Source organism: Kogia breviceps, chromosome 9 (assembly GCF_026419965.1).
Source record: "Kogia breviceps isolate mKogBre1 chromosome 9, mKogBre1 haplotype 1, whole genome shotgun sequence".
Lineage (NCBI taxonomy): Eukaryota > Metazoa > Chordata > Mammalia > Artiodactyla > Physeteridae > Kogia > Kogia breviceps.
The window spans coordinates 21,600,087-21,623,613 of NC_081318.1; the positions used below are offsets into that span (position 1 = coordinate 21,600,087).

Consider the following 23,527-nt stretch of genomic DNA (forward strand, 5'->3'; position numbering starts at 1 on the left):
CAAGGGAAAAGTTAACTTTAGCTTTAAAAATCCTTTTATCCTCCATGATTTCTATGGCTTTAAATTTGTCACCTGAATGTGATATTAACATAATCGTCTGCATTTCAGCTAATGAATGCACCTACTTCTAAGACTTTATTTTAGCAGTTTTAATGAGCTCTTCAAAAGAGTTTGCCTGGACTTACTGCACTGCTAGAGAAATAGCAGCTGTAAGCAACTAACAACACATTCAGTATCTGAATCAAGCTCTGTGAAGTTGTTAAACTTGAGAAGGAGTATCTATCCATCTGTCTGTGATAAGGGAAATGAAGCTGAGATGTAGCTGTGGCATTTGGAAAAAGCACTAGAGTAAGTGGATTTGGCCAGAGACCCTGTTTGGCCATAATGTATGGATCCCAAGCAATTCATTTAAGCTCTCTAAATCCCAGTTTCTCATCTATATAACAATGGTACCCGTCTTGCGGGCCTCTCACTGTTGTGGCCTCTCCCGTTGCGGAGCACAGGCTCTGAACGCGCAGGCTCAGCGACCATGGCTCACGGGCCCAGCCGCTCCGCGGCACGTGGGATCCTCCCGGACCGGGGCACAAACCCGCGTCCTCTGCCTCGGCAGGTGGACTCTCAACCACTGCGCCACCAGGGAATCCCGCTACCCATCTTATAAGCTTGTTGTAAGGATCAAATGCCTCACTTGTAAGCATTCCATAATATTAAATTTTATTATAATTATTGTGTTTGTTAAGTAGATGTGACTTTAGGTGGCTCAAGCAAGTTCTATTTGATTGGCTATAGGTTGTAAGATGACTCTAAGGTGAATAATTGCTCATTGAGACCTATAGTAAGAAAAAATCAAAACTGATCTCTTTTGCTTAATTAGGAAATCTATTTCAATGCTGAATCATCATACCTTAACCCCACAGCGAAGATTTTTAAAAATCTCCTAGAAATTCTAAAAGTCCAAATCCCTAAATAATCCTATAAGCCATTTAGAATATATAAATATTATGTAATGATAGGATACTAGCATAGGTATTTACTTTTAATATATATTTTAATACTTTTTAATATCAAATTCATTTCATGCTTGTTACACTCTGATTTCAACACTACATGTTCATGATGGTAATCTCCCTCCTCTTCTTTCCCCATATGCTCCTGTGTACTTTATTTGAAAAGTAAGTAGTAATAACCCATCCAAAACTCAACTGAATGGAAAATGAAAAATAGGACAAATGTTGCTTTAAAGATACACACAGCAGATACATTACAGCTCAACTGGAGGTAACACCCTGGAATAAAGATTCCAGATCTCTCTCTCTCTCAGTCTTTCTGGGTCTCTCTTTCTCTGGCTCTTTCTGGAAAATAGGTAGCACAAAGGTGAAAATTCTCCTATTCCCACTTTATATTTTATTTCAATTAAAAGTGAGACAATTACTCTGGCTGGGATGGATGTAATTTATTTTACAGATTCCTTCCCCCCATTATACCCTTCTAGCCAACAGTATTCCTTCAATAATTGCAGCTAGTTCATCTATGTTTCACCCCATATGCCACAATGCTGGAGAATCACTCAGGAGACAGGACCAGCTTAGGGATCTTAACCAACTTCTTATAGGGATTTCTCTGGAAAAGGCACTGAGTTCCAGAAACCACCAACTTGAACCTGCTGGAGTAAGTAGGTTTCTGGTAACTGTTTGCATCCCCACACTTTCAAAAGATCCACTTTATCCAGACCTGCATGAAGCATCTTTCCGGAAGACATTCAGTTCTTCTCTTAGACCGTAGCTTTGTAATCTGAGAAAACAACCCCAAGGGAGCTCACTTCCAGCTGTCCTTTGACTGTGTTTTGCTACGGAAGGCAAGCTGGCCTCACACTGATGAGGACCTGTTGTCTATGGTCTGGCTACTCACAGAGTGGTCCTTAGAAGCACCACTGAAGGGCAACAACAGCATCACCTGGGAACCAGTTAGAACCATAGAGTCTCAGGTCCCATCCCAAATCTACTGTATCAGAATCTACAGCTTAACGAGATTTCCAGGTGATTCATATGCACTTTTAGGTTTAAGAAGCAGTGGTCGAAGAGATCTGCCTGAGATTGTTTTTTCGGCAACAGGACTCACCATCTCCTGTTCAAAGCTCTTTCCATTCACTTTCCACTTCCAGTTTCTAAACAGATTTCTCTGCAGTGCTACTGGGCAAACTATCTCTATTTTGGATGAGTTCCCAACCAGTGGGTCTTATAGCAATCTGCATTTCTATGGTTCAGGTGGTCAAACGCCTATACAGCACAGCCTCCCACTAACCAAACCATATCCATTCCCCTCCAAGTCATCTTGCCCTCCCTATTCCCACAGCTGTAGTGTTACCATGTTCATAAATTATTGTTAAAGAAGGAAATTACCAAAAGAAAAAAACTGTCTCTATAAACCTGCATAGTTTAGAGCTAAAGAATATGTTAAAATTTTCCATTGTGGAAATTTCCCAGCTACTGGGCTCTTTAGATTTTTTTTTTTTTTTTTTCAGAGCTGCAAGCAAAGAATGGAAATTTCCAATTGCAGCATCAAGGGCTGCTGTTCTGCTGACTGTCTTGCTCAGTCGGGGTCATCTGTTTCTCTAAGACATCAAGGAATGCCAAGGTAGGTCTGAGAGAACGCACACACTTCCTCTGCAGGAAGGAAGGAATGTCTTTGTGCTGCCTCCAGGCTGTGATGAGGAGAGGGGTAGGAAAGGTGACATGCCCTGCTCCGTCTACCTGAGTGTGAATTTTGTTGATTGTTAACCGCCTATCAGCAGCTTATCCTATTGTTCCAATGGCAGCTGGCTGGCAGGTCGTTTTTTAAGAAATCTCTCAGGTGGAGGGGAGATACAGAGAGAGCAAAGGAACCAACATTTGTTGAGATCTATTTTTCTAAGTACCCTGCCAGGTATTTAATATGTTATATCACTTATCCTTTCTGTGGCCCGCCCAAGGTTAACTTCTGATTTTCTGCACACCAAATTTTGAAAGCTTCATCTGTCCTTCCTGAGACAGCCTTACCTCTCCCAGACCCGCCCAGAGGCTGGTTATCTTCAAGCATGCTGAAAGTTTTGTCCCCATCTCTTCAATCATGTCAACAGCTCGGTTCTTTTTCACTGTATCTAAGTTGAAATAGATTTCCCTTCACAGCTGGTCCTGATGTCTGACTCAACAGGCATTTAATAGTTCCCTAAATTCTGTCATGTACCTCCCCATGCACTACTGCCACTACAACAGAAGTCTGATGGTGGCAGCTCCATGGAAGGCCACGTGTAAAGGTGTCAACTTCTTGTGAACAAGGCTTAAGCACGCTGACTGGCTCTAGGCCAAAGAGAATATTCCCAAACCTAGGTTGTGTGGCTTTGTCTGAAAGGGTTTGGGAGTTTGAGTTTTGTTTTTAAGGCCTTGCCTTTTATTTTTTTTTTGGAGCTTTGGGATATTATGAGTAGAGTCTAAATAGACTTTAAGGAACGAGGGTACCTATGTTCTCTTCTTACTGACAGCCCATGGTACCAGGAAAAGAACCATTAAGGAAGATTCCTGACATCATTGTTGCTATTTATATTTAACATTATTTATTAAGGCAACTTTGGTAATAATGAAGATATTCCAGCAATAAATTTTAAAAAATCAACACATGGCTAGTGAGATATTTTTTATTTTTTCCTTTTTTTTAAATTAAAAAAAAATTTTTTATATCTTTATTGGAGTGTAATTGCTTTACAATGTTGTGTTAGTTTGTGCTGTACAACAAAGTGAATCAGCTATATGTACACATATATCCCCATAACCCCTCCCTCTTGAGCCTCCCTTCCACCCTTCCTATCCCACCCCTCTAGGTGGTCACAAAGCATGAAGTTGATCTCCCTGTGCTATGCAGCAGCTTCCCAGGCTAGTGAGTTTTTAAAACACTGTTTATTCTATCTTTTCAATCATATCCATATCCACAGATAGCAATGTTGCCTTTGACAGTGACCAATTTTAAAGCCACCTGATAATGGAAGTGGAGGGGAATAGGAATGGTCAGCAAGAATACTATAGGTCTGTAGTCTCAAAGGCTGGTTTAGCCATTGGTTACTTCTGTGATAACGATTTCCTTATCCCCTTATTAAAACTGAGTCTGGTTCCCTGGTGAAATTCATCAAGATGGTATTTTAATATGGGCCTGGGTCTCATATGGTATATGCCACATTTCTGACAGGCTTCTTTCCACTCCTCTGCATCTGTCATTAGCAAGAAGATATGGGTCCTCTTAGTTAAAGACAATGATGATTCATATCTGTGGGTGGGGTTGAATAGACATATGATGAATACTCCTTTCTACTTTAGACCACAGAGACAACATTGTCTTTTTTTAATTTATGGTTGGAATACATGCGGGCTAAGATGCCGATCGATTTTAATCATGGCCTCAGTTCTCTCCCTCCTGTTCCCCTGCCCCTTGCAACGTGACTTTGCAGCCCATCCCTTCAAGAGTTAGTCTATTTCCCCAACCCTTGAATCTGGGCCGTTTGACTTGCTTTGGCCACTGGAATGCAACACCAGTTACAATGTGCCAGTTCCTGGCTAAGCCTCAAGTGTGCAGTACTATTTTCTTTCTTTCTTGGAAACTGCCACTGCTGGGTGAACAAGCCCCAGCTAGGCTGCTGGAGGATGAGAGATCATGTGGGGTAGAGAGGAGTCATCCTACCTGAGGCCAACCCAGACCAGCCAGTCCAGAGCTAACACCAGCTGATCACAAATGCATGAGCAAGCCCACCAGGATCAGCCTGGCCCATGCTAGATTAACAGAACCATTCAGACAACCCACAGTCTCATGAGAAATGGTAAATGGTAGCTATTTTAAGCCACTAAGTCTTAAGCAATAAGTTATGAAGCAGTAAGTAACTAACACAGATAACCAATTCCATTCTTTTTTTTTTTTTTTTTTTTCTGACTGCCAGGAAGCTCAGAGTCAAATTTGAAGACCAGTCACAGAATCTATGTTCATTGATTTATTCATGTTTATTGTACCCTTTATGGCTAACACATTTGCAATCTTCTCTCTCCTTGGTAGTGAATTTAAAAAATTTAATAACCTACTGTTTGCCATGTTGGTTCTAAATCCAAATCAATCCCCTGTTTTAAATATTTAGGTGGTTTTTATTTATCAGATTAGAAGAGATGACTCTAGAGCAGGACTGGCAAACATTTTCTGTAAAGAGCCAACTAGTAAGTATTTTAGGCTTTGTAGGCCATGCAGTCTCTGTCACAACGACTCAACTCTGCCGTGTAGTGCTAAAGCCACTCTAGACTACATGTAAACAAATGGGCATGGCTGTGTTCCAAAAAAAGCTTAATTATAAAAACAGGCAGTGGATAGTATTTGACCCTTAGGCCACAGTTTGTTAACCCCTGATCTAGAGCAATGTATGTTACTATGCAAAAACATCTTCACCTACACCATGATCCCATCAACTTTATTGTAATTCATCTCAACGACTTTGAAAAAAACAGGTAAATTAAGTGACTTTACTTCCTCTATCAGAAGACAAGAGGGGCTGACAATAAAGCAATGCTGTATAGACTAACAGCATTTGTACCAGGGGAAGAACTATACTGAACGACTGAAAATTCCCTACCACTTAGTCCATAACTGGTTATTTAGTTAATGCTAAAGGCCAGGGTGACACAAGTGATGTCTCACTTGTTTTGTTTCATTTCCCAGCCTCTAATCTCAAATACTCATTTAACAAATGCACACTGTATGGGGATCGGATCCATTCGTACTTGCCTGCTCGGAGCTCCCTGAATGTATTGTGCTATTTCACGCCTCTCTAGCTCTGCACACAATGTTCCTTCTGCCGGGAACACACTTAGCCCTCTTCTCTTACTGGCTAACGCCCACTCACTGATCAAAACTCAGCTCAATGATACTGCCTCTTGGAAGACTTCCCTGAGCGCACCTCCACCTCCTCACCCTCAGCCTCCAGTCCGCACACTCAGTCTCAGCATTTATTCTACTAAATTAATAATTTAAATAGTTTAGAATGCATATTGTTACCAGGCTCTTTCTATGTGCCAGACACTGTTAAATAAAGTCATTTAACTGAAATTAGTGGTATACTTGCCTGTTTCCCCAATCCAATCACACATTCAAAAACATATATTGAGTACCTCACAGCTCTTGTGCTAGGCACAAAAAGATAAATAAAACACAAACCTATACTATAGAGTAGAAGCCCACTGAAAGCACACTGTGTCTTATTTGTTTTTACTTCTCAACACCTAACAGTGTCCAGAGCAGAGATTTTAAATTAATATTAGATGAATGAATGAAAATAGCTAACACTTATGCAGTAGCTAATATGTGCCAGGCAATGTTCTAGGACCTTTACATGTCTAAACTCATTTAATTTTTATAACGACTTATGGGGTGGCTAGTATAATTACCACTCTTTCACACATGGGGAACTGGAGTCATAGAGAATTTTTAAGTAACTTGCCCAAGGTCACACAGCTAGCATGTGACAGAGCTGGTTCCAGAGAACAGGCTCACAACCACTGGATGAAATGAAAGCTTGAGTGACTCAGCATAAATCCATTGCCACTCCTGGAAAAGGAATTCAAAGGGTACATGTTTGATGACATGGATGGTCCGGTGGTAGTTATGTGCTTGGACCTAGGAGTCAGAATTGTGTTCACATTTGCCCCCAGGTGCTCAGTGTAAGTGACCAGTGCTGTTGGAGGTGCTGGTGGTGCCTCCAAAGCACACCCTCATGTTCGCACACAAAACGTTACAGCTGCATCCTGAACTCCCAGCTGATTTCTCCCATCGTCTCTGCTTCTCTGAATGGGCAAGCATTGATGCTTGAGGGACGACTCCAGTACAGCTCTGCCAGCACGTGACTGCTGTTTTGACTTTCCCTGTGGCAAGCAGGATTATAAAGTATAAGGTTGGCCAAAAAGTCCCTTTGGTTTTAAAGTGAAAGCAAAGACACATTTTTCATTTTCACCAAGAACTTTATTGACCAATATATTCACCCCTTTGTTCCACTACCTTCTGCCATTTTTCAGGCAACTCCATAATTGCGTCTTCCCAAAACTTTTTGTCTTTTTGAGCAAAGAACTGTTCCAGGTGCCTTTTACAGTCTTCTAGGAAATTGAAATTTTTTCCATTAAGAGAATTTTGTAAAGACAGAAACAAATGGAAATCCAAAGGTGCAATGTCTGGTGAATACAGTGAATGAATCAGAACTTCCCAGCCAAGCTGTAACAGTTTTCACCCGGTCATCAAAGAAACATGTGGTCTTGCATTACCTGATGGAAGATTATGCATTTTCTGTTGACTAATTCCGGATGCTTTTTGTCACGTGCTGCTTTCAGTTGGTCTAATTGGGAGCAGTACTTGTAGGAATTAGTCGTTTGGTTTTCCAGAAGGGGCGTATAATAGAGGACTTCCTTCCAATTCCACCATATACACATCACCTTCTTTGGATGAAGACTGGCCTTTGGCGTGGTTGGTGGTGGTTCATTTCGCTTACCCTACGATCTCTTCCATTCCACATTATTGTACAGTATCCACGTCTCATCGCCCATCACAATTTGTTTTAAAAATGGAATATTTTCGTTACATTTCAGTAGAGAATCACATACGGAAATACGGTCAAGAAGGTTTTTTTTGTTTAACTTATGTGGAACCCAAACATCAAAGTGATTAACATAACCAAGATGGTACAAATGATTTTTCAATGCTTGATTTGGATATTTTGAGTATGTTGGCTATCTCCCACGTGGTGTAATGTTGATTGTTCTCAGTTAATGTCTCGATTTGATTGCTATCAACTTCAACTGGTCTACCCGACTGTGGAGCATCGTGCAGTGAGAAATCGCCAGCAGGAAACTTCACAAACCACTTTTGACACATTCAGTTGGTCACAGCACCTTCTCCATACACTGCACAAATCTTTTTTTGCGTTTCAGTTGCATTTTTACCTTCTTGAAATAATAAAGCATAATATGCCGAAAATGTTGCTTTTCTTCTTCCATCTTCAATATTAAAATGGCTACATAAAAATTCGCCAATTTTGATAAGTTATTTTTTAAATGCACACTGATATGGCAGCTGTCACAATACAATCTAACAAAATTGTTTCAAATGAAGTTAAAGACAACTAAGGGCTACTAGAGCCAGCTTATGGGAAAAAAATGAATGAATTTTTAAGCCAACCCAATAGATCCATCTATGCTGGCCTACTCCAACGGACTCTTAAGCAAATTAGCATTTTTAGGAAGACTACAGAGGAATGTCCAAAATTCTGGTAAATCTGAATTCTGTTTACCAGAATGCCACGTGCATTTTTTCTAAAGCATTGCTGCCAGTCACTCACTGATGGCTTTGGAAGTCCCCATAGGGCCTCCCAGGCAATACACCCCTCAATGGGGAAGACATAGACAGGGACTGGCCTGCAGCTGTCTCTGAGGACAGCCTTGCTCTGCTGAAAAAGAAAGAATAGGTATTTCCAATAGAATTTTGCTTCTGAAACAAACATAGGTTTGGAAAGTTTTAGGTTTGAACATTAGGACATTAGAAAATAAAAGTGATCACAGAGTCCCTGCAGACCCTTGATGTCCATGGTCCCTCTGAGTATAGGGCCCCTTCTCCTGCCTCCAGGCAGTTTTCTTCAAAATATAAGGCTCTCCCCCTTTACTTCCTTTGCAGTTAGGTAAACAGGAGGAGGCAAAGAGGCAATTTGCTGGTGACCTCCACTGACGACTTAGAGGGCCTACAGAGATATGCCAGGGCCAGGACTAGCTCTCACAAGCCTCCAGGTCTCAGTCTGAGGCACAGCAGAGGCCTGAAAGAATTTGACAGTTTAAGAATTGTCTCTTACAAACAACCATGTGACACTGCAGAGCTCTGCAAAGATTATACCCACAAGTACATGATAAGGTATGAGAAGATATTCTCTACCCCTTTCTCCTCTACAGGCTTTCCTCCCAGTTAGGAATTAATTATGGGACTTCTCCAGAAAAACTGGAAGACTTGAGAAACATCTAGTTGACCGGTCTTCCTGGGCACCCACAAACACATTTTTCAGGGCTTGGGTAGAATTTATAGCATCTTATTTTCCAATTAAAAGAATCCAGGGGCCTCCCTGGTAGCACAGTGGTTAAGAATCCACCTGCCATTGCAGAGGACACGGGTTCGAGCCCTGGTCCGGGAAGATCCCACATGCCACAGAACAACTAAGCCCATGCACCACAGCTACTGAGCCTGCGCTCTAGAGCCCACGAACCACAAGTACTGAGCCCACGCGCCACAACTACTGAAGCCCACACGCCTAGAGCCCATGCTCCGCAACAAGAGAAGTCACCGCAATGAGAAGCCCGCACACCGCAACGAAGAGTAGCCCCCGCTTGCTGCAACTAGAGAAAGCCTGTGCTCAGCAACGAAGACCCAATGCAGCCATAAATAATAAATAAATAAATACATATTTTTTAAAAAAAGGAATCCAAATGTTACTGTATTTATAGCCCATTTCATACAATTTAACACTTAGTTCTCTGTTTCATTATGTAAAACTTGCATTTTTCCAATCTAGATCATAAACTCACTGAGGGCAGGGATCTTTACTTCTTTTGAATCCTCCACAGCACCAAACACAGAATGGAGGAGCGCAATACTAGTGGTCAGTGGAAAATGACCACAGGACCATGTCTGGAGGCCTGGGTAGCTTCTCTGCCCCTGCACATTTCAGCTGGGAATAAGGGCTGCAGGAAGCACATAAGCCTCTGAGATGTAATTTCCTTATCTTAAGATTGCCCGGCTTACCTTACTGGTTTGTTGGGAGGATCAAATAAGATAACGTATGTGAAAGTATTTTGTAAACCAAGATTTGCTAGCTACAGAAATGTAAGAAATCTTCAGAAGAGGCACTTAGTAAATATCTGATTAATTTTTAATGATAAGGCATTGTCTTCCCTTCTCCCCTACATTCTGTTTCTTAAGGGGGGTTATTTCTCAGGATTTACTTTTATTTGAGTGGCAAAGCCACTCTACATCTTCCTGAAGCTGTGTGAAATGTCCCTTACTGCATTTCACCCCATAGTTACCTTAAAATTTGATTGAAGTCTAAGCAAACCAACCAAACAAGTCACAAAGCATGCCATGGCACATCTATCACACAGGGCTCTGGGAGATCAATGCATTTGTAACCCACTAGGGTTTCAGAGACTTCCTTGTGCTATATCGGCTCATTCAAACTGTACCCAAGGCAAGGATTATGTATATTTCTATATTCTGGCACATACTTGATACAGGTGACTGGCAGATCATTGCTCTAAGCCCAGGCCAGCTGAGAAGAAAATGAAAAACATGACACCTTGGATGAGAAATTTTACAAAGAGATGACACTATGAAACAGACTTTCAGAATTATTCATTCATTTATAGTCTTTATTGTCTATTTATTCTTAGCAGAGGAGACAATCTCCTTGTAGTAATAGAATTCTATATGACACATTAGAAAAATCTTTTTTTTAAACATCGTTATTCCTCAAATGCTTCTGGAAGATATAAAGTTTAGTTGCAGGGTTTCTTCTCATTTAACCGAGGAAAAAACGGAGATGCTAAGACATAAAATAAGTTGTATATTCTAGGGATTAGCTTATATAGATTTCTGATTCCCTATCTAATACTCTGGATCCACATAATGTGAAAGTAAAAATAACTAGAGAACTGATGACTTGTTTCTGATAAGTGTTGTCATCTCTTACTGAAATTTTAAAATTTTATTATCTTCAATTAATTCATGAAAGCTATGCAAGCCTATTTTTTTCCAGGTTCAATCATGGAGTGTCAACTGTAGGACTTACATACAGGGTTGAAGCATTTTATTGGCATATTGAATCCAGACCAGTTCTGAACTCCAATGATGAAGATATTTGTGATGCTCTTTTTATGCAGCATAAAAAGAGGAATCTCTTTTTCAGTACTAACCAATCTAGAACAGTTTTCTGAAACCTTATTTTCTTTCCAAGTGTTTTTATTATGGAAAGTTTCAAACATATCCAAAGGTAGAAAGAAGAGTAAAAATGTGCCCAACTTCCATTCTTATGAACCCATCATCCAGCTTCAACATATGGTCAATCTTGTGAAGCCTGATGTTCACTCAACATTAGTAGCCAGTAAAATTAAACTCACATTATATGCCAATAAATTTTAATGCTCAGATACAATAACATGTTTATTTACATATATTTTCCTAAAATAATTTTATTTTCATCACACATTTTTCTTTCTCACTCTTAAGTTTCTCTCACTTCCCCAGGGCTGAAGTGAGGCCAGCCCCTTCCATAGTCAATACTAGAGGAAAAATACTTAAGAAGAGAAAGAAGTGGTAGATTTTAAGTGTATTAATCTGTTACTTATTCTCTTCCTGTGACACCTTGCCTTTCTTCCCTTGCCTAAAATGTTACAGGAAAATAGTGATGATGGAAAGAAAGCACTTCCAACAACAGAACTGATACTTTGTCACTTTGCTCCATCACTATATAACAAGTGGAAGAATGAGGGGGGTCATTCCATTCTTGATATTGAAGGGAGTGAGAGCCCCGGGGGCAAATATTACAACCCAGATGTTTCAAGGTGGAGAGTTTCTTGTACCTAACAGGTTACTTATTTATTTGATTATATGTATAAATAAATTTTTGCAGAGTACAAATAGTTTGATCTATAGAATTATTATTCTAAGATTTATCAAAATGTATACAATTTGTAGCCAAATCATATCCATAGGGAACCTAAAATAATATTTTTTTAAAAAAGACATAATTAGAGAGGGCAGACAGCAGAAGCAAGAAGAATTACAATTCTTCAGCCTATGGAAGGAAAACAACATTCACAGGAAGACAGACAAAATGAAAAGGCAGAGGACTTTGTACTAGATGAAGGAACAAAATAAAACCCCAGAAAAACAACTAAATGAAGTGGAGATAGGCAACCTTAAAGAAAAAGAATTCAGAATAATGACAGTGAAGACGATCCAGGACCTCGGAAAAAGAATGGAGGCAAAAATTGAGAAGCTGCAAGAAATGGTTAACAAAGACCTAGAAGAATTAAAGAACAAACACCTAGAAGAATTAAAGAACAAACAAAGAGAGAGGAACAGTACAATAACGGACATGAAAAATACACTAGAAGGAATCAATAGCAGAATAACTGAGGCAGAAGAACGGATAAGTGACCTGGAACAGAATGGTGGAATTCACTGCCATGGAACAGAATAAAGAAAAAAGAATGAAAAGTAATGAAGAAAGCCTAAGAGACCTCTGGGACAACATTAAACACAACAATATTCACATTATAGGGGTCCCAGAAGGAGAAGAGAGAGAGAAAGGACCCAAGAAAATATTTGAAGAGATTATAGTTGAAAACTTCCCTAACATGGGAAAGGATATAGCCACCCAAGTCCAGGAAGCACAGAAAGTCTCAGGCAGGAGAAACCCAAGGAGAAACACACTGAGACACATAGTAATCAAATTGATAAAAATTAACAACAAAGAAAATTATTGAAAGCAACAAGGGAAAAATGACAAATAACATACAAAGGAACTCCCATAAGGTTAATAGCTGATTTATCAGCAGAAACTCTACAAGCCAGAAGGGAGTGGCACGATATATTTAAAGTGATGAAAGGGAAGAACCTACAACCAAGATTACTCTACCCAGCAAGGATCTCATTCAGATTCGACAGAAATCAAAAGCTTTACAGACAAGCAAAAGCTAAGAGAATTCAGCACCACCAAACCAGCTCTACAACAAATGCTAAAGGAACTTCTCTAAGTGGGAAACACAAGAGAAGAAAAGGACAAACAGATAACAATTGAGAAAATGGTAATAGGAACATACATATCGATAATTACCTTAAATGTGAAAGGATTAAATGCTCCAACCAAAAGACACAGTCTCGCTGAATGGATACAAAAACAAGACCCATATATATATGCTGCCTATAAGAGAGCCACTTCAGACCTAGGGACACATACAGACTGAAAGTGAGGGGATGGAAAAAGATATTCCATGCAAATGGAAATCAGAAGAAAGCTGGAGTAGCAATTCTCATATCAGACTAAATAGACTTTAAAATAAAGAATGTTATAAGAGACAAGGAAGGATACTACATAATGATCAAGGGATCAATCCAAAAATAAGCTATAACAGTTATAAATATATATACACCCAATATAGGAGCACCTCAACACATAAGGCAACTGCTAACAGCTATAAAAGAGGAAATCGACAGTAACACAATAATAGTGGGGGGCTTTAACACCTCACTTACACCAATTGACAGATCATCCAGGCAGAAAATTAATAAGGAAACACAAGCTTTAAATGACACAATAGAACAGATAGATTTAATTGATATTTATAGGACATTCCATCTAAAAACAGCAGATTACACTTCCTTCTCAAGTGCACACGGAACATTCTCCAGGATAGATCACATCATGGGTCACAAATCAAGCCTCAGTAAATTTAAGAAAATTGAAATCATATCAAGCATCTTTTCCGACCACAATGCTATGAGATTAGAAATCAACTTCAGGGGGAAAAAATGTAAAAAACACAAACACATGGAGGCTAAACAATAAGTTACTAAAGAACCAAGAAATCAAAGAGGATATAAAAAAATACCTAGAGACAAATGACAATGAAAACACGATGATCCAAAACCTATGGGATGCAGCGAAAGCAGTTCTAAGAGGGAAGTTTATAGCAATACAAGCCTACCTCAAGAAACAAGAAAAATCTCAAATAAACAATCTAACCTTACACTTAAAGGAACTAAAGAAAGAAGAACAAACAAAACCCAAAGTTAGTAGAAGGAAAGAAATCATAAAGATCAGAGCAGAAATATATGAGCTAGAAACAAAGAAAACAATAGCAAAGATCAATAAAACTAAAAGCCGGTTCTTTGAGAAGATAAACAAAACTGATAAACCTTTAGTCAGACTCATCAAGAAAAAGAGGGAGAGGACTCAAATCAATGAAATTAGGAATGAAAAAGGAGAAGTTACAACAGACACTGCAGAAATACAAAGCAACATAAGAGACTACTACAAGCAACTCTATGTCAATAAAATGGACAACCTGGAAGAAATGGACAAATTCTTAGAAAGGTATAACCTTCCCAGACTGAATCAGGAAGAAAAAGAAAATATGAACACACCAATCACAAGTAGTAAAATTGAAACTGTGATTAAAAATCTTCCAACAAACAAAAGCCCAGGACCAGATGGCTTCACAGGTGAATTCTATCAAACATTTTGAGAAGAGCTAATGCCAATCCTTCTCAAACTCTTAACAAAAAACTGCAGTGGAAGGTACACTCCCAAACTCATTCTATGAGGCCACCATCACTCTGATATCAAAACCAGACAAAGATGCTACAAAAAAAGAAAATTACAGACCAATATCACTGATGAATATAGATGCAAACATCCTCGACAAAATACTAGCAAACAGAATCCAACAACACATTAAAAGGATCATACACCATGATCGAGTGGGATTTACCCCAAGGATGCAAGGATTCTTCAAGGGAACCTACCTCAACATAATAAAGGCCATATACGACAAACCCACAGCAAACATCATTCTCAATGGTGAAAACCTGAAAGCATTTCCTCTAAGATCAGGAACAAGACAAGGATGTCCACTCTCACCACTATTATTCAACATAGTTTTGGAAGTCCTAACCATGGCAATCAGAGAAGAAAAAGAAATAAAAGGAATATAAATTGGAAAAGAGGAAGTAAAACTGTCACTGTTTGCAGATGACATGATACTATACATAGAGAATCCTAAAGATGCCACCAGAAAACTACTAGAGCTAATCAATGAATTTGGTAAAGTTGTAGGATACAAAATTAATGCACAGAAATCTCTTGCATTCCTATACACTAATGATGAAAAATCTGAAAGAGAAATTAAGGGAACACTTCCATTTACCATTGCAACAAAAAGAATAAAATACCTAGGAATAAACCTACGAAGGGAGACAAAAGACCTGTATGCAGAAAACTATAAGACACTGATGAAAGAAACTAAAGATGATACAAACAGATGGAGAGATATACCATGTTCTTGGATTGGAAGAATCAATATTGTGAAAATGACTACACTACCCAAAGCAATCTACAGATTCAGTGCAATCCCTATCAAATTACCAATGGCATTTTTTACAGAACTAGAACAAAAAATCTTAAAATTTGTATGGAGACACAAAAGACCCCGAATAGCCAAAGCAGTCTTGAGGGAAAAAAACAGAGCTGGAGGAATCAGACTCCCTAACTTCAGACTATACTACAAAGCTACAGTAATCAAGACAATATGATTCTGGCACAAAAACAGAAATATAGATCAATGGAACAGGATAGAAAGCCCAGAGATAAACCCACGCATCTATGGTCAACTAATCTATGACAAAGGAGGCAAGGATATACAATGGAGAAAAGTCTCTTCAATAAGTGGTGCTGGGAAAATTGGACAGCTACATGTAAAAAAATGAAATGAGAACACTCCCTAACACCATACATAAAAATAAACTCAAAATGGATTAAAGACCTAAATGTAAGACTGGACACTATAAAACTCTTAGAGGAAAACATAGGAAGAACACTCTTTGACATAAATTACAGCAAGATCTTTTTTCACCCACCTCCTAGGGTAATGGAAATAGAAACAAAAATAAACAAATGGGACCTAATGAAACTTCTTTTGTGCAACGAAGGAAACTATAAACAAGATGAAAAAACAACCCTGAGAAATGGGAGAAAATATTTGCAAGTGAATCAGTGGACAAAGGATTAATCTCCAAAATATATAAACAGCTCATGCATCTCAATATTAAAAAAACAAACAACCCAATCCAAAAATGGTCAGAAGATCTAAATGTCTTCCAGAGAAGACATACAGATAGCCGAGAAGCACATGAAAAGCTGCTCAACATCACTAATTATTAGAGAAATGCAAATCAAAATTACCATGTGGTATCACCTCACATCAGTTAGAATGGGCATCATCAGAAAATCTACAAACAACAAATGCTGGAGAGGGTGTGGAGAAAAGGGAACCCTCTTGCATTGCTGGTGGGAATGTAAATTGATACAGCCACTATGGAGAACAGTATGGAGGTTCCTTAAAAAAACTAAAAATAGAATTACCATACGACCCAGCAATGCCACTACTGGGCATATACCCAGAGAAAACCATAATTCAAAAAGACACATGCACACCAATGTTCATTGCAGCACTATTTACAATAGCCAGGTCATGGAAGCAACCTAAATGCCCATCAACAGACGAATGGATAAAGAAGATGTGGTACATATATACAATGGAATATTACTCAACCATAAAAAGGAATGAAACTGCGTCATTTGTAGAGATGTGGTTGGATCTAGAGACTGACATACAGAGTGAAGTAAGTCAGAAAGAGAAAAACAAATATCGTATATTAACGCATATGTGTGGAACCTAGAAAAATGGTACAGATGAACCGGTTTGCAGAGCAGAAATAGAGACACAGATGTAGAGAACAAACGTATGGACACCAAGGAGGGGAACTGGCAGGGGTAGTGGTGGTGGTGGGATGAACTGGGAGAGTGGGATTGACATGTATACACTAATATGTATAAAATAGATAACTAATAAGAACCTGCTGTATAAAATAATAAATTACAAAAATTCAAAAAAAAAGACAAATTATAATGATGAAGTTAGGTAGAAGTTATATGATTTTAACAAAACTTTGATTTCTTCTTTTATACTGTGCCCGTGGTAAAAACAGCAAAATTCCTACCTAGATGGTAACACATACCATTTGTTCAATTTTAAGATCCCTGATTGCTCTTGGGAACAAGTATACTGCTGTGGCATGAAGTGGAAGGTATAATTTGGAGCCAGATGAGAGAAAGACGGCTCCTTTCAGAGGTAATATATTCATGTAAACGTAAAAGTTATCAAAAAAGACTTAATAATCTCACCAAGTAATCTAAAGCTAAATTTCATAGGCAAGTTCCTTGTAGAACTACCACAAACTTTGTAGAATTCAAGCCTTCCATGGTAAAAGGTTTTAAAACTTCTTGTAAAACAAATGCAATGGGTTTAATCTGTTTTGGTTTTATTTTATTTATTTATTTTTAATGCTTTTTTATAAACAGCTTTATTAGACTATAATTGCTTTACAATGGTGTGTTAGTTTCTGCTTTATAACAAAGTAAATCAGCTATACATATACATACATCCCCATATCTCTTCCCTCCTGTGTCTCCCACCCTCTCTATCCCACCCCTCTAGGTGGTCACAAAGCACCGAGCTGATCTCCCTGTGCTACGCAGCTGCTTCCCACTAGCTATCAGTTTTACATTTGGTAGTGTATATATGTACATGCAACTCTCTCACTTTGTCCCAGCTTACCCTTCCCCCTCCCCGTGTCCTCCAAAAAAAAAAAAAAAATACAAATGCAATGGGGATAGCAAGCCACAAAGTGTAGTGCAATGCTACTCATTATTGTTTGCTTTATCACCCACGGTAACTTGTTTTGCATCTAGCAAAGACCCAGAAAAATGTAAGAATGAATACTTATCATAATTCATGCAAAGACCCAGAAAAATGTAAGGATGAATACTTATCATAATTCATTCCCATGTGGACTTTTAGAATCCAGGAAGACAGCTTTCCTTTTTGCTTCAATAGTTAGACTCTGAAAGGAATCTGGAAAGTGCTGCACACAGGAGTGGCTCTCAGTCGAAACTGGGCTCATCTCCAGCTCTGCTTAAGAGAGTTCATTGCTGTCTATGTGTGATATTGAAGGGAATGAGGAAAACAAACTTCCTTAATTAGTGTATGGTGCCAATGACCTTATTCACTATGGAAGAAATAAACTGCATTTCTTCCTTAGCATATTCACAGTGAATCTCTGAGATACAGGGAGATATGGTTATTCAGTCAGAAATGAGCATTTATTTATTTAAGAGAAATAAGCAATTCATAGGAAAACTTTCAACTTAACAGAGGGAGGAATAAACTTTATAAAAAGGGTCAAGCCGGTAAACTTAAAGAAAGCAAAGGGAGTGAGGAAGAAACAACAATGAAGTATAATAGGTAATAAAAATAAAAAGAAATGGATAAAAATAAATATATCAATTACCATTAAAAATCTGAATGAGTTGCATTTCCCTTTCAAAAGACCAACTTTCAGATTGGGCTAAAAAAAAAACCAAAATTAAACTATGTGTCAGAAACTCACTTCAAATAAAGTGGCAAAGGAGGTTTGAAAATAAATGGTTGGGCAAATCCAAAAGCATGAATGGCAATATTAATAACAAATTCAAGGCCAAAGGCATTAAGTAGGAACAAGAGGATGGAATGATCAGAGGCACTATGGCAGAGATTGCTAGATGCTTTTGCCCATTCCTTGTCACCCTTGCTAACAAAACCTCATTTTAATTTGTTACAACAATCTGTCTTGATACCAATTATTTTTCCCATCCTCTTTTACAATTAAGGGTGGGCAATAAGTTGTAAGCAGAGGTTAATGGGTGGAGCCTGTTGAAGTCTAATTCAGCTGGAAGCTATTCCTTTCTGCCTTCTTCTTTTTCCTCCTTCCTGACTGGAATATGTACGTGACGGCTGGAGCTTCAGGAACCATCTTGCAACGATGACTTGGAGACGAACACCACTTACTAAAGGTGGCAGAGCAGAAAGACACACAGAGCTTGCATTCCAGATGACCACAAAGCCCTGCTACCAGCCCTGGACTTCTTTTTACCATCAGGTATCTTCCATGTTTGAGAAAAACACATTTCTATTTATTTAAGCCACTATTATTTGGGTATCATTTTATATGCAGCCAGCTTAATTTCCTGCAGTACAGCTATAAACATGAAAAATATATAATAGTTTCGGCTATAAAGAACTAAAAAAAGTACAAAACTAAAAAAAAATCAAAACTGCTAGAAAGACAAGCATTATTTGATGAGATGACAACCATAGTAGTAGATACCTCTTTCAAAATTTGATATAATATGAAGTCAAAAACAAGTGAGAATATAGAAGACTATAATCTATAAGTTTATCATACATGCATGTATATATGAGTATACGTGTGTGATTGGTATACAGTAAAAAACTATAAATTTTTACCTTACAAAAAGAGAATATGCAATCTTTTCATATGTGTATGGAACGCTTACAAAATCAATCATGTATTTAGCCATAAAAGGTGAAAGTATATTGTGGTTTGGGTGCAGAAGATGTTGGAACCAGACAGTCTGTCCTACAGCTTGCCAGAAGAGTGACCTTGGGCAAGATACTTAACCTTGCTGGGCTTTCTGTCTTTATCTATAGAGTAAGACTCTTAATAGCTAGAAATGTTATCTTCTATAATTATTATTATCCCTCCTGGCCTAGCATTTTCCAGGTTGATGTCCATTTACCTACATAAAGCTGCTAGTGCTGCTTATAACCAACTCTTGGTAGAGGTGCTAGGCCATCAGATGGCTGTCATTGGTCACAGTTTCCACTGGGAGGGTCAGGGCAGGATAGAAGGTTAACATTTCTCCATTAGGCCTCAACTGAACAGTGAACACAATGCTGTCTAGCACAGAATTCAAGAGCACCAAAAGAATGTTAAATGGATGAATTGTTACTTGCAGGAAAAGAAACAGGCACCATGTTTCCAATTAGTCTTCATTTCAGACAACAACTAGCTGTTTCCATTGGCTGGCACAGCAGCTGAATGGGGAACACTGTTGAGTAAACTCTACTGAAAAAGGATGAATGTGGTCCAGTGAATTTTTTTGACACAGTCCCAGCTTTATTTTTGCCTATTACTGGCAAGCTAATATGGAGGACATTAGGAAACAATCGACAAAAACTTCATAAATAAGGCTTAAAAGACAAGAATTATCTATGGCCCCCAATACGTAAACTTTTTGTACCAACAAGGATCATTTGTGACATAAGGCAGAATCTCTAAATTTAGCTACTAGATACAGAAAGAAAAAACACATATCAATCTTTGTTTTTAAACCCACCAAATAAAACATTTTTTAATCACAAAAGCAAAATATTGAAGTATTTATAATATTTTTAAATAGGTCAAGAAAAGATAGTATTTTCATGAGCAAGTACAGTAATATATGAAAATAAGAACACTATTATAAATACAACAGAGAAAATACTATTAATTATATATTATAATAATTATTTCATAGAAGTAAATTATAAACATATAGGCTATGTTATAAATGATAAGTATTGAATATGTTTATATATTTTTAATAAAATTAAATTTAATGAAAAATATTATATAAATAAGAAACTTCAAAGTTTTATCCCTGAACTTAGAGGGAAAGCAAAAATGAACTGAAGATAGTTTATTTTAGGTCTCAAACCATTGATAAACTGATGTCAACTGGGAATGAATGGGGTATTTGTTCCTTTGCTTTTGGGGACCTGTAATACCATCATCAGAGTGGTATTTATGTTTTTGCATATTTTCCATGTTTCATCTCAAATACGTTGATGTATAAGTAGATAAACTGAGGGTGGTTAATTTTTTTGGTCCAAAATCTTTCCTAACTCTCTGGCTGGTGCTAATTTCTCTCAGCATTATCTTAGTGTATCAATTCTTCACCAATCCCCACTCCTTCCTCTCTTTAAAAAAGGTTTTGTGTGATTACAAAATCAGCTCCCATTTTTCTGCTTAGAATGACCTTCTCGCCAACTCTCGCACTCACTCATAAATATGCTTTCTCCGCCTCTGCTTAAGCTGTTGTCATTCACAGAAGCTTCATCTTCTTTCCATGTGTAAGAGAACATCAAACTCAGGAAGCAATTTTTTCCACCTATGGGGTTTCAGACTTACTCAGATACAATTCAAACAATGCATTGCTTCCCAGATGAAGATACGTATAGGGTCCCCATCTATCAGGGAGGAAGACAGATTGGGGAGGAGAGACAGAGAGAAATCGAAACAGAGAGGAGAGAGGCAGAGAACAGACTTCCTCTGTCTGAATTGTACTAGAAGCTGAGATTCTGTACTCCTTCTGTAACCCTGTTGATTAGCACAATTCTATCAGGACTACATGAATTTTTAAAAATTCAACTTGGCAGATAGTAGTACATATTTACTGGATTAAATTGATAAAATCAATGTTAAGAACTACATCAAAATGATGAGATTTTTTTTCTAGTCTAGAAGATATTTTGTAAGGATTTTTTTTTAATTCCAAAAATTGTCTTCCTATAATTTGTATGAGTCTGTCTAATCATGAAAGGCACGGGATCATCTTGCATTTCTGCCTGCTCCCAACACACAGAGGTCAGATACCTTGTGCTGCCCTCATCCTCATGATGGGAAGAGATGCCACAAAGTAATTTTAAAGGATAAAGAAGGATTAAGGAAAAACAGAGAAGAGGTTCTGACGAAAATGCAAACAACATATGAAATCAGGAATCTTTCTTTCCACGGAATTTATAAAGCTTCTTTGGATCTTTCTTGTCCCCTGGTACTTGTTTTCCCTTCACCAGACAGGGAAACTCAAATTTGCCTATTAAGAATGCCATCTGTGGGCTTCCCTGGTGGCACAGTGGTTAAGAATCTGCCTGCCAATGCAAGGGACACGGGTTCGAGCCCTGGCCCAGGAAGATCCCACATGCCACGGAGCAACTAAGCCCGTGCGCCACAACTACTGAGCCTGAGCTCTAGAGCCTGCAAGCCACAACTACTGAGCCCACGTGCCACAACTACTGAAGCCTGTGTGCCTAGAGCCCACGCACCGCAACGAAGAGTAGCCCCCACTCACTGCAACTAGAGAAAGCCCGCGCGCAGCAACAAAGACCCAACACAGCCAAAAATAAATAAATAAATTTATTTTTTTTAAAAAAATGCCATCTGCCTCTCTAAAAAAGGACAGACTGAGTGGGGTGGAGATGGTGAGGGGAAAGATGGGGGATTAAAAGTCTTTAAAGTTTGAAGAAGGAGGAAAGTGAAAACTGAAAAAACTAAATTTAATTGTCAGTTTCTTCTTCAAACATCACTTCTAGTTACAAGATAATTTGCAGTAGATGAAGACCATGTTTTTACAAACCTAACTCACATCATCATTCTAGTCTCTGATATTTCTCTCTTCCATTTATTGGTCAATAAAGAAATTCATCTCACCCAGAATCCAATCATTTAAAATAAGTCACAATGCATGACTCAAGATTCAACTAGCAACAGTATTTTTCCTCATATTAGATTTAATGTTTTCTTAAAGATTGGCTTGTAGGTTAGTTTCTTCCCCACTCCCAGGTAGCTATAGATTTTTGTTACACTGTGTCTGTTGTATAAATATGTTTGTTTGTGTGTGTGTGTGTATGAATAAAATATAATGTGTACATATATAGTGTTTGAATAGTATTATAATTATAAACACATGTTTAGAGAAAATATTGATTTCTCCAACTCACCCAAGGAAAGGACAAACTAAATAAAACAAATACCATATTATAGAATACATCTGACTTTCATTTTAAAAATCAAGTAATTTTTACTCAAATTTTACAAATCTGACTCAGTCATTTCTCATATGCTAGGGATCAAAATCTCCCTCATACATTTGAATTATTCATCATAGATGTCAAACATTACACAAAGATTTATGGTGAAATTAATACTGTGGATCAAGTATAAGTGGCTGCTCCCCAGTTGCATTTGACAGCATTTCTATCTTTCAGTGGTTCCTGAAAAGTCTAACAACAGGTTTGTGGAAGTCAGAGCCTTTCTCACTACAGTTACTGTAGGAGACATTTTCATGGCCATTCATGGTGTGCAAAACAGGCAGACTTGAATTCATACTATCTAACTTTCTGGGTGATCAATTACGCTTACTGTTAAATTAATCCTTGTACAGCTATATTCATCAACCCCAAACCAAATCCTTCCAAGGTTCTTCATTGCTTCTGGTCAAAGGTGAAAGGCTTCATACTCCTAGGTCTTGCATTCATAGCCTTTCTCCACTTGCCTACTCTGTTCGCCAAACATACCCCGTACCTTTCCACCTTCAGGCATTAACTCAAGCTGTTCTTCTCATCTGGAATATCTTCTTCCTTTTGCTCTACAAACCCAAGACTACTCATTTGCTTTGTAAATTTTGTGCATTTTAATTAAACAAAATAATGCATGGCAACATTCTTTTTAGGAAAATATTCAAACAATATAGAAGTAGATGTACAGCAAAAACTGGAAGTCCCTATGAATTCTAGCCCTCCCCTCGCCTCCCCCATCACCTGCTGACCGCACTCCCACCTCCCAATTTGCTGGTATCTTTCCAACAATTTCTCTCTGCATTTAATACACATATAGTTTTTGTTTATTTCATTTTTAGGTAAGTGCAGTTAAACTACATACTCTGGTGGCTAGCTTCCTCCTTTTCAAGAACTATATTAAGTTTCTGCTCTCCCCTGGAGCCCCC

At 38.2% G+C, this 23,527-nt stretch overlaps 1 protein-coding gene across 8 annotated transcripts in view; it reads right to left on the reverse strand.

The window, feature by feature from the left end:
* Positions 1 to 23,527, reverse strand: part of MKLN1 (muskelin 1) — a 339,221-nt gene that overhangs the window by 264,163 nt on the left and 51,531 nt on the right. The gene's annotated exons all lie outside the window — the stretch shown is intronic.